This window comes from Tiliqua scincoides, chromosome 1 (genome assembly GCF_035046505.1).
Source record: "Tiliqua scincoides isolate rTilSci1 chromosome 1, rTilSci1.hap2, whole genome shotgun sequence".
Taxonomy (NCBI): domain Eukaryota; kingdom Metazoa; phylum Chordata; class Lepidosauria; order Squamata; family Scincidae; genus Tiliqua; species Tiliqua scincoides.
In genome coordinates this window covers 199,120,795-199,137,161 of record NC_089821.1, presented here as the reverse complement: position 1 = coordinate 199,137,161, position 16,367 = coordinate 199,120,795, and the positions used below count along the sequence as shown (strand labels likewise).

Here is a 16,367-nt window from a genome sequence, read left to right as displayed (position 1 = left end):
CATATCTGTGTTCTGTCAAAAGGTACAGCCAAAAAACCAGTGGGGGGGCGAGGCGATGGTTCATCACCATACCCACCACTTGGGGTGTTACGCCGCCCACTGCATGGGGTGATGCACAGGCCTCCCGCACTGGGTGACACGAATTCTAGTGAAGCCACTGCTTCCGGGGCAACATTTTGAGCTTGGCACCAGGCTACATGATCATTAGCTACGCCGCTGTCCCCTCTTTCTGTTTTCTTCATTCATATATTATTTAAAACCTTATATTAAAAAATTCAGAATCATAAAATTCTTGGCCGGGAAGCATAAAGGATGAAGCAATAGGATTCAACAATGATAAGGGGGTGTGTTTATGAGTGTGTCTGTGTGTGCCTGCATGCTTGTGTGCAATGACGAGAACAGGCACTAACTGCATGATTTAACATTTGTAAATTTTACATTCCTTTTCTAGGTTGGAGAGTAAATGGGTCTATTATCACTTCCAAACCAGATGTTTTAGTTTACTGAGCCTGTTTGATCCCTGCACCTGTCTAAAAGCAGCAGTTGCTGGATTAGCATAAGGAACTGATTTTTTTTTTCTTCTCCAAATGGACAACTGTTACTGAACACAAGCAAGCGGTGTGAAAATGAGCAGACTTTGGGCATAAAGGGTCGACTGTTTGTGTCACAAGGCAGTACACATCATTTATAGTGCAAAACAGGCATGCAACATTAGCCCTGTATGTCCATGTGCTGTAATATACATTACAGAGTGACAATTACAGGAACGTCCAATGAGTGGAAGAAGAAAAAGGGGAGGGGGGACGAAGGCATATTACCCACATCCATCTGTGCCGTTACTTGGAATTATATATCGTTTCTGGTGGATTATCATGATTATAAAAGGAAGAACGGGCTCCCTGCCCCCACCAAGAATGTCATCACATATCTTAAAGGGAAGCAATAGCTTTTCATTAGCAATCTGTTATTTCTGGTATGTGTAAAGTGTTTGTTATCAACCACCGTACAGACGGTTTTGCAAATTTCACTGGGCTGTTGGACTCTTTGGCACATCCTGGGAGGTCACGGGTTTGTTGGAGGCCCAATTCTGCCCCAGCCAGAAATCACACAGCACAGTCTTGGATGGGGGACCCTCACTTCAGAATAGCTTAGATGCTTGTCTATCCTTCAGCCAAGCAGTAAGCAGAATTTTACACATTTCAGAGGAAGATGAGTGAGAAAAGGTGTGGTGTAATGTTCAACTGTAGCAATCACTCACACGTAGGTGTTAATTCCAGCTTGATGGTTGGCAATCTTCAGTTTTGAAAGACTATGGTATAAGCCTACAGCACCCGGTATTCCCAGGCGGTCTCCCATCCAAGTACTAACCAGGCCTGACCCTGCTTAGCTTCTGAGATCAGATGAAATCAGGCATGTGCAGGGTAACAGAATTTTACAGCATTCCTCCTGCTCATGTTTTCCTTCTCAAGCCTGCTGTTTTCGCCCACTGCGAACCCGGATCAACACTTTCAGCAGGAAACTCTCACGCTTGAAACAAGGGGCCAGAGCTCAGCAGTACATGCTTCACATGCAGAAGGTTTCAGGTTCAATCCCTGGCATCTCCAAGGAGGCTGAGAAATACCCATCAGAAACCCCAGAGAGCCACTGTTAGTGTAGACAGTACTGACCTAGAGAGATCTGCAATGATCTGACTTGGCATAAGAATGTTTCTTGTGAAATGTGGGTGTGGAATTCCAAGTGGAATAGCTAAAATTAGGGAAAGGAAAGAAGATTATAAGGCAATTTGTTTAAATTTAGGAACTACTGGCTTAGGGCCCAATCCTCTCCAACTTCCCAGCAATGATGCAGTTGTGCCCATGGGGCCTACACTGCAGCCTGTGGTGGAGGAGCAGAGTCCTCTTCAAGGTAAGGGAACAACTGTTCCCTTACCTTGGTGCTGCATTGTGACTGTGTCGTGTTGGCACTGGAAATTTGGATAGAGCTGGGCTTAGGACTTCAGGGAATAGAAAACTCAGAAATTCTACTTGACTTCTAAAATCCCAGTATCCTAACTGCCTTTGCAGAACTGATAGAGTCATTAGGAGACACCTGTAGACAAAATAGAAAACTCACCTACCTCCTCTTCCTGGATTATTTATCTTTCCTCTAAGCGGTGAAAAAAAAATGCATTCCTTGTTTTGCTTTGCTGCTAATTCATACAGGATGGAGCATTCAAGGAGCTTCAGTTCTCTTTGTAGGACCAGGATTAAGGCTGCAGTGTCTACAATATACATTTCAAATTCTTGAGTAGCTATGTGGCTATAGAATCATATTGTATGTGATGAGATGCAATTAACACTTAGGGGACTGCCTGAGACCTTTCAAGTAACTTTTTTTTTTTTTAAGTTAAACTCACACTAATCCTTCAGTCAAAGAGGCAAGTAGGAAAGGAGCAAAAAGCCTTAAAAACAATAAGAAGCACCCCTCGTTTTTATAGTTACTTCTGTTAAAAATACAACAACCAGAATTATTTAAAAGCTTTTGTATGGTACTAAGTACTGAGCTATCTTGCTCCAGGAAGAAGAGTGCTCCAGAGCAGAAGTCTCCAAACTACAGCCCTGGGGCCACATCTGGCCCACCATAAGATTTTATCTGGCCCTCAGCAGCGTAAAATATTTTTTCCTCAAGCATGTAGTCGGACAATTAACATGTGTATTTTTGTCTGCCACACTCCTTTCCTTGTGGCCAGAGAGTGGTGTCATCCCAGCTAACCCTCATTTTCAGTCACTTTGGCCAAATGCTTTAAGACCCTCAAGCCGTAATTATTCAGTATTAACCTCACCCCTGCCAACAAAACAAACCAAGTTCCCGCATTATGACTTTTCAACAAAGCCGTAAACCAATTGCGGTGAGGATTGTGTCATTTTTGCACATGCATAAACAAATCATAAAAAAACTGGGTTTCACACTGGACCAAATGGAGACAGTGTGCATCATGCTGCTGCCCCAATTTTTTTTTAACTCACTAAAATATGTTAAATATATGATGTGGCCCTTGTGCGGAAAAGTTTGGAGATCCCTGCTCTAGAGTAGTGGTTCCCAATGTCCTACTCAGACTGTGGGACTGTGGTGAGTAGATGTGGGGAGGAGGGAGGCTGCCCTGATGGCACAGCAGCAATCACTGTGCCATGTACCAAGGGGCTTTTTAACTTATGTGGTGGGCAGCACTGGCCTCCTGCAGGGTCCGGGGGTCTCGCAGCCCCCTCTGATTTCCTCTGTGCTACTGTATGCAACTCTTATCTCAGATCAAAAGCTACTTCTGGTTTTTGCACAAAATACTTCGGACCCAGCAGGAGGCTAGCACTGCCCTCCAGGTAAGTATAAAAGCCCACAATCACTGCAGCACCATCAGGGCACCCATTTCTGGACCACTCCCCTTAAGGGGGAACGTCCCTTTTCTGGTTCCCCTGGTATGTCACAATCCACCAATTTGGGAACCACTGTTTTATTTATTTTTTATTTAGAAATTTATATCCCGCTTTATCTCCCCAAAGGGCATTCAAAGCGACTCCCAAACAGTGGTTCCCAAACTATGAGTTGGGGCCCATCAGTGGGGTCACAACCTGCTTTTTGGTAGGTCACAAAACTGATAAGCTGATTAACTGACAAGGAAAATGTATTGAGCCCTATCGAGAACAAAAGGAGCTGCATGTGTGTGTGTTTTTTGTGAGCAGACAAATGTGACTCAGTCCACTTTGAAGGACCTCTCAAGACCTCTCAAGAAGGAAGTCACCCCTCCTCCAAGTTGAAAATGTATTCTCTAAGGAAATTGTATTGAGTCCTATGGAAAGCAAAATGGAGCCACATCTGTGTATTTACTGATGTACGCATATGTGCCTTGGGTCTTATCAAAGGCCAGACGAAGAGGAACACAAGGCCACCAGGATGGTCTCGACCTGATGAATGTGGAGCTCAAACAATTCTCCAGAACGTGGTAAAAAGGTACTATAGAAAAAGGATATAAGTCCCCTTACTTCAAGTTGTTCTTTCTCCACCTTCAAACCTGCGCAGGATACAGCACAGGCCAGCCGACCAGCCTGTTCCATCATAGATTAGGATTGGGCTGCAGGTAAACTGAAACATTTCATGAATACTAGGTATTTCAGTTTAGCTGGACTGTGGGCCAGAGTATTAGGTAATGAAAGAAAAAAGTTTTGCAGTTGTGACATTCTTGCTGTCTTTCATACCAGAAACTCTGACCTACCATGTCATTCTTATATTTTTGCCCAGCTCAGCGTACTTCCCATTGGCTAGAGTCTCGTTGGATTCCTCTGATTCCTGGCAATAGCATTCCACAGAACAGTTTGCTGTTCCCATTGTAAAACACTTATTCACAGGCACATTCTCTCTACCCAGCCTACTTCTCTGTCTACTCCAGTCCTTCAGCAGACCACATTGCTGGGCTTTCTTGGCCTACTGCATAGACTCCACTGTGGATGAATACAGACTATTGCAGTGGTTGACAAACTTTTAGCATCAGGACCCACTTTTTAGAATGAGAATCTCTTGGGACCCACCAGAAGTGATGTCATGACCAGAAGTGACATAATCAAGCAGGAAAATTTTTAACAATCCTATGCTGCAATCCTACCCACACTTACCCAGGAGTAAGTCCCATTTACTTTCACTATTAAAAGCATAGACATAGTAGCCTGTTAAAAGTACAGATCTATAACATTTCCCCAAATGTAGTCACATACCATGGTAGCATCAAAACTGATATATTAAAAATAAATATTGAAATGAATAGGGACCCACCTGGAATTGGTTCACAACCCACCTAGTGGGCCCCAACCCACTGTTTGAGAAACACTGGACTATAGTACACACCAAAGAGTAATTTATCATGATTTGATTTAACAGTTAGCTAGTTGGCTGCAACACCAGAATTTCCTGCTTCCCCAGATGATTAGAATGTGGAAATTAATTCCTCATTAATGCAGGAGATGGTGAAAGGAAAATTTCCAAACATGAGTGGGATCTGACCTGAAATAAATATAAATGGAGGTATTCACTTCTTAATCCTGCCATTTTAATGCAGGCAAATCCACCTGCTTTCCTTGAAGATGAACTAACCCTGTGTCAAATGTGCAAACATGTTCACTGTCCCTTATTTTGAGGGAACGTGACTTTTTTTCCCCAATTCATTGCTGATCTGTCTCCTAGCCAGCCTGGCCTACTCATACTTCTATAGACCCCTCAATCTCTCACCACTTACAGAGCAGCTGGGCCTCTGTCAAAAGGAAAATGTCCCTCTCGGGCAGGGAGAAAGGGGAAGGTATGCACTGTTGACAACCACATAATCTTGTTTGCATGAGTGAAATTTGCCATTATGAACACTTCTAATGTCCCCTGGTAAGTTTGTGAAAGACTGAAAAATATGTGTGTTCTACCGGCACAAGCCATGTAGTTTCCATTATGCAAAAGAGTAACAAAGAAAAGTGTGAGACCTCCATATATAATTGTCTCCATAATGGAGACTGGATAGTGGGGACTGGCTGAGAGATCATAGGGCTGTTCACATACTAGGCTGTATGCAGGTAGGACATGTCAGTTCCCAGAATCCCTGGTACACATTTCTGTGTGAATTACCAGGCTTCGTTTTTACAGTTCAATGATCTGTGTACTATACATTGAACACAGATTGTACCTGCATGGAATGGAATGTGGAAATGTACAGGCTGACAGTGATTGTACCTGGTACACAGATTTGTTAAGCATGTGAACAGCCCCAGCGAAAGCTAGCTCCCTATTCCATTAATGACTGTGGTAAAGTGTCCTGTTTCCTACACCATGTCACTAATCATTAGCATACTGCCGTTTCAAGTCAATCAACAATCAACACACAGTTTCAAGTCACTCGCTCAACAGTATTGATTTAAAATAGTTATGTTCCACTTTCCCAGTTCCAATCAGGAAGTGTCTAATGTGGCATTTACAGCACAAAAATAAAGGAGGTGGTGGTATGCCTCTCTGGTCACTCCTCCTCATAAGACGATTGGTGTTTCTCTGTGTTGAGGGACAGTTCAGCTTAAAAAGCTTCTTAATGCAAGGGTTGTAGAAGGTCACTGCTGAGCTACTGGTAGCTCCAATAGTGATGTAAGGCCCCAATCCTATCCCCCACCTGTTTGCTTGAGGCAGTGGCACCAACATGCTGCATCCTATGGTGGGATGGGGACAACCAGACTGCCTGGGAGAAGTGAGTAAAAATATGTTTTACTGTTTTGGTCTGCACTTCGTATTGTTAAGCTTCTGTTGCTTGCTCTGTGAACTTTGCTTTCCTGCAGTAGCTGGCAGCTCAATGACACTGGGAATGGTACAGATATGTGGGATGTTGTCATTTTTCAGCCCTCAAGAGAGCAAGCACCAGCAGCATTGGCACCCAGCAGGGCTTAGGACAGGGGTGTCCAAACATTTTGGCGGGAGGGCCACATCGTCTCTCTGACACTGAGTCAGGAGCCAGGAAAAAAATGAATTAATTTACATTTAAAATTTGAATAAATTTACATAAATGAATTTATTAGAGATGGAACTTATATGAATGAATGAAGGTCTTACAGTAGCTCAAGGTGTACGATAGGTGTGAAGCAGCAAGCAGTGAAGGGAGCTCTTATCCCACAGCTCAGGTGAGAGGTTGAACAGTTGTCGTCATGCTGAGAAAAGTTGCATCGGGCCAGCATGGGCCCCAGCAAGTCTCTGGAGGGCGAGAGTCTCATTGGAAACTTGGAGCTCCCCAAGGGCCGGATTGGGAGCCCCCGAGGGCCACGAGTGGCCCCCGGGCCAGGGTTTGGGCACCCGTGGCTTAGGAGATGATCTAGTGGCAGCTGGGCGGCCAGCCACAATGGTGGACCTCCCCAGCCCCGCACCCCGGGACAAAGGTCTGCAATGGTGCTCCCGTGGGGTGCTGCCACCCCCCATACATAAATCTGCCCCCCCCACTTACCTGGAGCACATGGAGCCTCACACACTACCGACAAACAGGAAGCACACTTCCGGCAAACTGGAAGGTCTGGTTTCTGACCACGCCAGAAGCTTCAGTGAGGCTTCCGCGCTGTCCTAGAGGCGTGTGACGCTCTGCGCCTGGGGCATTTGCCCCTTTCACTGAATTACAGGTTCATCACTGGCCAACCAGGATATGCTTTGGAAGCTGCTACTGCTAATGATTTGGAAGTCATTACAATGAGCCTCCCAGTCTTTCTAATGCATATTGGTTAGAACGACTTATGCCAGAAAATGGGCATATCCTTGAGGCAGCAGGTGTTAGGAACATGTGGCCACCTCCTCCCCTTCTACCTCTTCCCAAGAAGGCCTACCTCAAATAGGTGGCACAGAATATGTCTGGGGCTTTCTCTGCTCAAGTTGCCATGCTGTTCCAGAAGTATGCTGCAGGAAAGGATTTACTGCCTCAAATAGCTCAAAACTGAGGGTATAGTCCAACATTTACTCCTCATCCCCTAGTTATCTTCATTGGGGCCATGGTCTTGTGCTTTACACTGACCTTTGCTGATTCAGGATGCTTGGCTTGCTGGGGAGAAGAGGCTGGTCCCAGGGTGGATTTCTTATCAGGTTTCCCAGTCAAGGTATAACTGCCTTGACTTGCATGCAGTGCACTGGTTCAATAGTTGGCTAAGAGAGCCCTTGACTCCTATTTACAGGAAATCTCCCTTGTAACCTGTCCGTGGCTTCAGCATCTCCCCTCTTCTCCAGGCTCGCCCCCCTTTGTCCCAATCTTGTCTATTCCCTTTTTATTCCATGTTTCTTCTCCCCAGTAACCCCCCCAATCCATCAGCCTTCCCTTGCTGGTTCCTCCTCTCTTGCCTCCTTCATCTCCTTCCCCATTTCTTCCTTCCCCTCTACCCCGCTTTCCAGTCTTTCCACCTCTCACAGCTTCATCCTCTCTCAATCACCTGGTTGGGTTAGCCCTTCTCGTCCCTAGCCAACTCTGCAATGTCACCACTGGTCATGTTGGAGTTGGGCAGATGGCTAAAGCAACCTCATGCAAGTTCTTCAACTCTGCAGGGCAGAGTTGGGCACCACAGGACCTCACCACCATTAGGATCGGATTCCCAGTGTTGTAATCCGCCTTGGCTACCATTTGGGGAGGAAGGAGGAGTACAAATCCAATGAATGAATGGTTGTAGCAATGGGCAGGGTAGTTATTCCCCATTTGTCATTGGGCATTGCATCATGTCTTGTTTAGGAGCAATGGGGCATATTTGTTGGTGCAAATAATGACATTTACTTGATTGACCTGCAGTGGTACCTGAAGCCCCATTTTGGGGCAGGTGAGGCAAAGAGATACTAAGCTCCAACCTAGCCCCCTGTGTGGCAGGTATAGTGCAGGTCAGGGAGCAGAAGTAGGAATTTGGTATGCACTCTGAATCATGGGGGAGCCAGAACCAATCTCAAGAGCCCGACTGTCTTGGGGATGCAGGCTGGTGGCCCCTCAGGCTTGAATGGCAAAGTCTATCTCAAAGATTGTTTGGCTTGGGAAGGTGGAGTAATTCTGCTTCCTTGGTCTCCTTTCTAGGGGTTGATGCTGAAGGAGTCAGGGTTGTGATGCTCAAGGGGGTAGGCTCAGGGTAGCTGCCTACCCTAAATTGGGAAGGAGTGTTTAGGAGATAGGACCCACTGCAGGGTAACATATACAGTATCGATTAATGTTGATTAATCCATGTGGTTCCAATATTTGATCTTGTCTAGTTGATGTTGTCTTTGTTTGCGGGGGGGGGGGGGGGATACTGTAGCAAAATGTATATGTGACTAAACAGAAAGTCAATTATTCCTGAAAATCATTTGCATTTTCTGGAAACATTGTGCGTTAGAAATAGATGGCATATAAACAGTATTCATCAACTCAAACAAAAAGGAAAGCAAAAAACAAAATGAAAGAAGAGAAGTGAACCACTTAGGAACTGGTTTCCTAAGTGAATAGAATAGATTTGCTATAATAGAATAATTCTATAATATAGAATAGGTTCTAAAATTCTATAATAATAGAATAGGTTTGCTATAATAGAACATTTACCTGCTTCTCAAGCTGGAGGTCAATGTCTTTTCCCTTCTACTAAATGCTGGCTTTGGCGAAATACCAAGGAAGACTATCTACAGAATTTACTCTGAACAATGCTTCCATTAGCAGAAGTACTGTCAGTGGCATCACTAGAGTTCGTGTCACCCGGAACGGGATGCCAATGCGTCACCCCTCATGCAGTGGGTGGTGCAATACCCCAGGTGGTGGGCGTGGTGATGTACCATCGCTCCGCCCCCACTGGTTTTTTGGTTGTACCTTTTGAGAGGACAAAGGTCCTCTCTGCATGAAATTACGCATTGACTGATATATAACATGATGGTATTATTCTTCCAAATTATGATTTTAGTGATTTTGGTCACTAGTAGTGTCACACACACACACACCCTAGGGTGTCAACTTACTAATACCTTATTGCAGCAGTTCTCAAACTTTTAGCACTGGGACCCACTGTTTAGAATGACAATCTGTCCAAGACCCACCAGAAGTGATGTCATGGTGGAAGTAACATCATCAGGCAAATTAAAATAAATAAGTATAAATAATTAAAGTAAAACAAATAATTAAATAAGCAGAAGCCAGCCCTGTTCCACCAAGTGAATTTCCTCTGTAGCCTGCCTGCAATAACACCCCCCCCCCAAACTAGTAAGGTTTTCAGCCCTACCCAGTGCCCAGTTCAATTTAAGAACTTCTGTTTAAACCAGATCACTGTCAGGATCCACCTGGCTTTGCAAGTCTCAAAAATGTTCACTTTATCAGCTGCAGCCTCCGTTTTCATCCTTTTTAGTGGGGGGGGGGGTGGAGGCTGCACTTGTTTATCTCCAGACACATAGGATCAGGACCATTCTGGTAGCCTTGCATTCTCCTTCACCTGATCTTCCACACCAGCCAAGGCATGTTTGCTTACTTGACTGTGAAGACTTGAACTAAACTTGACCGTGAGGCTTAGTTTCGCTTTCCATAGGGATCAATACATTCATCTGCTTGGAGGAAGGGACTTCCTTCTCAGGTGTTTTTGGGAGCTGCATTCTTTGGATCAGGACTATTCTGGTGTTGTTAGATTCCTTTCAGCCTGCCCTTTCCAATGGTCTAAGGCACGTTTGCCTACTCATGAGTAAAAGCGCGATATGGCTCACTTTCACTTTCCATAGGGATCCATGCATTTTTTGTTCTCCAGTTTTTTGGCCATAACTTTTGATAGAAAGGAGACATTTCACTGTGGTTTTTTGCATTGCATTCCTCTTGAAATTCCACATCCAACGGTATATAACATGATCATATTATTCCTAACCACCGCGATTTTAGCGTTTCACACCCCCCATGCGCCTCACTTGGTGCGGTCTGCACCCTCCGCACCTCCTAGCGACGCCACTGAATACTGTATAACCATTTCTAAGAGGTTCATTTACAGTAGTATATGGTAGCTCTGCTTCCTAGACTTAGATCTTTAAAAGTGTGCAACTTCCCTTTCAATCTAAAGTTGCCTTGAACTTAGAATGTCACATTAAATAAACAGAAATTCTTTTTACTTGTGGACATTAATTAGCCCCATACCAGGTCCCTTTTCATTCCCATACCTGTTTATGAGGAGCCTTGTGGGTGTTACAATTGTATCATATTGTTAATGTATTATAATTCCCAAGTGATACCTGCTACAGTAACATTGATTTATATGTTTATCTGGAAACAAAACACTTGTAGAAGCAACTTTGGGGCCAGCTTTTGGGCTCTGTAGAGAAGAGGGGGAAAGTCTGATCTAGGTGACATGTACTGGTCTCCTGTTGCAGGACATGGGTGGTAAGCTACAGTTTACATGCAGGCCCTTACTGATGTTTACCACATTGAAGAGCTCAAGATTATCACAATCAGATGTAGGGGTTGGGCTGTAGCTTGGTGGTAGAACTTGTGCTTTGCATGCAGATGTTCCCAGGTTTAATCTCAGGCATTGGCGGGTAACACTGGAAAAAGTTACCTCTCTGAAACCCTGGAGAGTCAGTGTAGGCAAACTTGAGCATAGTGAACCAAGAGTCTGTATCAGTAGAAGTCATCTCTCTACATTCAAAATACACATTATAGCAATTATGGAAGGAGTGGTTTTGATAAAACTTAACAATGAGTTTGGACCTGGCCCCGTGATGCAAGAGTGTACAACAGAAGGGGGAACTTGACATCAGCACTTGTGCTGAATGCTCAGATTCAACTCACAACTGACCAGGTTAGCAATTTTCAACCTTTTATTACCAGTACACTGACAAGGCACTAAAATTGTCAAGGCACACCATCAGTTTTTTGACAGTTGACAAGGCTCACATCCCCAAATAGCCCTACTAATAAGGGACCTTCCCCCAAACTCCTGTGGCTCACCTGCGGACCACACAGTGTGCTGTGACACAGTGGTTGAAAATTGTTGGACCAAATGATTAACACCTGTTGGGAGGGACCAGGAATGAATCCAGCATGTGCTCCTTCCCAATAGGTGAACAGAAGCGTAGGCATACATGTGCATCTGTAGATCATGGGTTGTCAGTCTTTCCCCCATATAGTATCCCCTGAACAACCACTCTTAAATCCGCAGTGAAAACACTGGTGGACTCAGTTATTAGTGTGCAGTATTTCTTTTTAAAGAAAGCAACACATTTCACATTAGAAAGAACCTGGTTTAAAATATTAACAAAAAGAGATGAATGGCAAGTAAATGTTCGGACAATTGTTTATGTGCTGCCCTGACGACTCAGGTTGTTATGATGTTCTTGGGAACCTTTTCTCTTGTGCTGTGCAAGAATATAAAGTGTGTGTATTTGTCAAAAACACTTCCCAGCGGAATGTGGAATGATTCAGAGCCAAGGTAAAGGGGTCTTGTGTCAGAGGGAGCTTTATTAGAAGCTAGATCTCTACAGTCATGGTTTAATTAATTCTTTCCTTTTGAGAAGGAGCACTATTCATGTTTTAGTAGTGTATTGATAGTAGCAGCTCAGATTGGAGGTATTCAGCATGTTTTGTGGGAAACCACAGAATGAAATCTGCTCTTTGTGAAAAGACCCACAATTTCTTGAGGATAAAAGAGCCGTGAACCTGATCTGTCCTTGTGTATTTTGTTGGCAAATTCAGTCCATCAACATATTCAATATATCCATGTATGCATTTTTGTGTGCGCCCGTGTGTGTCAAAACAAGAAAAACAGCCATCTAAACAGAATGGACACGAGCCATCTTGAAAGGGATGGGAGCTTTGAGAGGGAGAGTCCACCGAAGATAATAGTGGCAGGAAACAGAAAGTAACACTGCCACCCCATATTTTTTCAAATACAGAACATTTTACATAATAAGCATCAACAAAAAGGTGGTCCTTTATTCATTTTGTGAATGAGAGATTGTTACAACAACTTCATTTGGTTTTACATATAGAATTGCATCCAAAGGCACTTCTGCTTGTGTAGGGCATCACCCTGATTTCTGCCCAGCTGCCTTTCCTGTTATAGCCTGCCATATCCTATCCCACATTGTTCTAATGGATTCCCCAGGATTGAAGTGTGGACTTGGGAGAGACACAGGAGGCTGCAGGACTGGCAAAGGTCTTTTGCATGAATGGTTGGCAACCTTCAGTCTTGAAAGACTATGGTATAAGCCTACAGCACCCGGTATTCCCAGGCGGTCTCCCATCCAAGTACTAACCAGGCCTGACCCTGCTTAGCTTCCGAGATCAGAAGAGATCAGGCATGTGCAGGGTAACAGTTGCTGTAGTTCCCCTTACACTACTTTAGCTACAACTTGTAACTTTTGACCATTTGCTCCAGGCACAGAGTTAAAGACTGTTAGAAGGGGTGGTGGCACCAACCATAGGCCTGTTTGCCTTGAGGACTCGCATACCCATCTGTTGGGAATGATTGATCAATCCCGTGGAGGTGCACAAGCACTTGTACTCAACGTAAGTCTTTTTGCCTAGGAACTGTCTCCTGGAATGTCAAGGCCTTGAAATATTGGGATACACAAGAACATATTGGGAACATGCATATCTGACTCACTGGGGAGTGGAGGGCCAGAGAACCAGGCGTGCATATGATCGTTCTGGAAGATGCAGAGGACTGTGACACTGGGTACAGCATAAAGTGTAAACAGTCCACCAGCTCAGATCCTAGTGTAACAACAGTAATCTTAGGTGAGTGGGCCTAACGATTGCTCAGCCTGCAGCTGCGCCCCAACAGTTGGTATAATTGCATTCTTCACTATCGTTCATGGAGATATATATATATAGATAGATAGATAGATAGATAGATAGATAGATAGATAGATAGATATAGATATAGATATAGATATAGATATAGATAGATAGATATAGATATAGATATAGATATAGATATAGATATATATATATATATATATATATATATATATATATATATATATATATATATATATATATATATATATCTGCCTCTTTGCCTCATTCTGCTGGCAAGTATCCCTTCAAATTGGGAGAGGCCGTGCTGCACAGTCTGCTTCCAAGCGGGATGCTCAGAAGCCAAGGTTTCCCATCTGTTGAACTCCATATGTTATATTATATTATATATATTATATATATATTGCTGTGTATTATCTATATTTCTGTATACACACTACAGTGTAAGTTTTCTGTACGCATTTACTCCATGCCCCAGAGCTAAAGGCTATTGCCTGCAGCTACATAAATCTCCCAGATTATTGCCTGAATTTTAGACTTCTCTTAGGAATTTCATACTTCACACATTTTATGAATTTCAAGAGATTAAGGAAGCTAATTTGAAACAAGGCTAACTAATCTCCAGGGATCCCTAAAGAAAGGCACTGAACATCCATTTCATACCGTTTTCAGTTGTTTCCCGTTATTGTTAAATCATATATATTTCACTCTTACAACAGATCTGATAGTTCAGAGGTCTGTCCCTGGAATTTAAAGAATGAAATATTCACTTTTTCTGGCACTATGCCCAGCAGTTGGTGGTGAAGCAGGCCTCCCTCGCCCTGTCTGAGCAGTTAAGAACCCTCTGCCTTTGGAGTGGCTAGCTTGGTCATTTTAGTTCCTGTGCAGTGCAGGAAGCTTATTGTGTATCAACTATTGTACTTCCCCAGCAGAAGTTAGCCCAGGGGAGGGTATGCAGTATGTGAACCTTGCTGGGGCTCCCATCTTCAGCGGCATAGAATTTAGAGCCAGTGCAATCCCTGAACACTCAGTACTGATGACAGTAGACCAAACAACTCACCACAAAGGGGTGAGGGAGGGTGCCAAGTGTAGGATTTTGTCCCAAGCCCTCAGCACCCTGCTACCAGAACTGGTTTGGAATACTCCAAGCCCAACTCATTCAAGAGGAGAGAACCACTTGGGGGGAGCGGCTGTCAATCTCCACCACTCTGTTGGCATGTCATCATCATGTTCAGTGGTATAGCTAGGGCCTCTGGCAACTGGGGGCACATACATTTTTTTGCACCCCTATACACCCCTCCCCCTGGTTTCAGAAAGGCACTTCCAGTTTTTGCCAAAAACTGGATGTGCCTTTCGAGGCCTCCAGGGGGCCTCCTGTAGTGTGGGAAGGCTGTGCCTCAGAAGACCTCCTGGGGCCTCAGAAAGGAGTCCTGACTTGGGATCCACCCTTGGGAGGATGAGGCTGGCACCTCAGCAAGGCATGGTACCTGGAGCAATGTAGCTCCCTTAACTACACCATGTATTGTGTAAAATAAAATAATTAAATGAACTTCAGATATGTTTACTTAGTTTTCAACGGGCAGAGAAGGGCTGTAGAAAACAAAGAAGGAAAGCTCAAAGGATATGCCTTTCTTGGTTTAATTCTCAGGAAAAGTTGCCATTATGGATACCATTCCCTTCTAATCCTGCACAATTCATTTACTTCAATTATGTTAAGTTTCTCTCACAAAGAGCTTTTCCCTTGGGCCCAATCAACACTTGTTATTGTTTGGGTGTTTAACACAAGACTTTGCAAAAAAAAAAAAAAAAAAAAATCTGCATTTTGACTTGTTTATGGTAGCATTACCAACCCAAAGAAAGCAAACAGATAGCTCAGGAACATAGCATTTAGACCTTCCCATTTGTGCCACACAAATTGCAGCATGAGTGCCTCTAGGTGTTGAATGGATAACACCCCCATTTGTGTAAATGGCTAGCATAGGCAGCAGACTTTAAGCCAGAGGAAGTCTAACAAGAGTCCCCCTTCTGATCAGAAGGTGAGATAAGAGTGAAACTCAACCTGTCGCAGGTTGAGTCTTTATTCCAGTGGAAAGACTCTGAAAACAAAGACAACTCACCAAAAAAGTTAGGCTTTGATCAAAAAAGTAAACATTTTTAGAGTGCAATCTCTTCGAATGTAGTCAATCCTGGAATATCAGAAAAGTCATGCATTGTTTCTAAGCCAAATTTATCAAAGTAAATCACTCTTTTACTAACAAACATAGTGGTAGCCTGTTGTTCTCCCTTAGCCACAGTAATAGCCCTGGGAAAATACGTTTAAAGAGAGAACTAGAAAATGAGCATAGTCCAAATTTCAAAGGCAGCTTGCTGCTGGAGCTCCTTCTGTAGAAATTTCATTTAAGCTGCAGCATTGGCTGCATGCAGAATTTCTACTACCTCAATGTCTTCAATCTCAGGAAAGGAATAGAGAGTAGAGTGAGGTTGGGGGGATGTCAAGGCCCAGAAGAGGTGGTATCAGCAGTAGCAGCTCTGCTGATACCTTATCCCTGGCCTTGATCCACCTACCCGGGTACACCCGGATGCGCTAGCAAAATCACTGACACAAGTCCAAGTAGCCCCATCAGGGCAGTAGAGGCTAGAAAACACATGTTCCCTGACCCGAACAAGACCGCCAGGACTGTACCCGCCCACAGGATGCAGCACATGCTCCAATGGCGTGGCTACATTGGCGGGGGGGGGAATAGGATTGGGCTGTGAATCTAGCTCACTGTGAATCTAAAGCTCTGCATGTGTCGTGTCATTTGTGGTGTGCAGGAAACATCTTTCATCTTAGGAAAGGGATGTTAAAGAAGAAGGCTTTATGTCGTTGGGTTTTCAACCATACCAGTTAAAGACAGAACTGTCTATAGTTGGATTTCAATGTGTATTTAAATCAGGATGAGAGGGATAGTGGATTATATAGTGACCAGTAGCTAAAAGGAGCTATTTTTATACTTCTGTTATGGAGACCAGCTTGATCTGTATGGCCCAGAAATTCCAGTGGAATGTAATTGACAGGACTGGAATGCCAAATGGTTCAAATCAAAGAAGACTGCAACAACAGACCATTTTAAACAATAAC

The 16,367-nt window shown here is 43.9% G+C and overlaps 2 pseudogenes; both read right to left on the bottom strand.

Annotated features, from left to right (window-relative positions):
* Positions 1–1,319: 1,319 nt before the first annotated feature.
* LOC136637144 (5S ribosomal RNA) lies at positions 1,320–1,443 on the bottom strand (annotated as a pseudogene).
* An 11,249-nt stretch (positions 1,444–12,692) lies between these two features.
* Positions 12,693–12,812, bottom strand: LOC136637117 (5S ribosomal RNA; annotated as a pseudogene).
* Between the last annotated feature and the right edge of the window lie 3,555 nt (positions 12,813–16,367).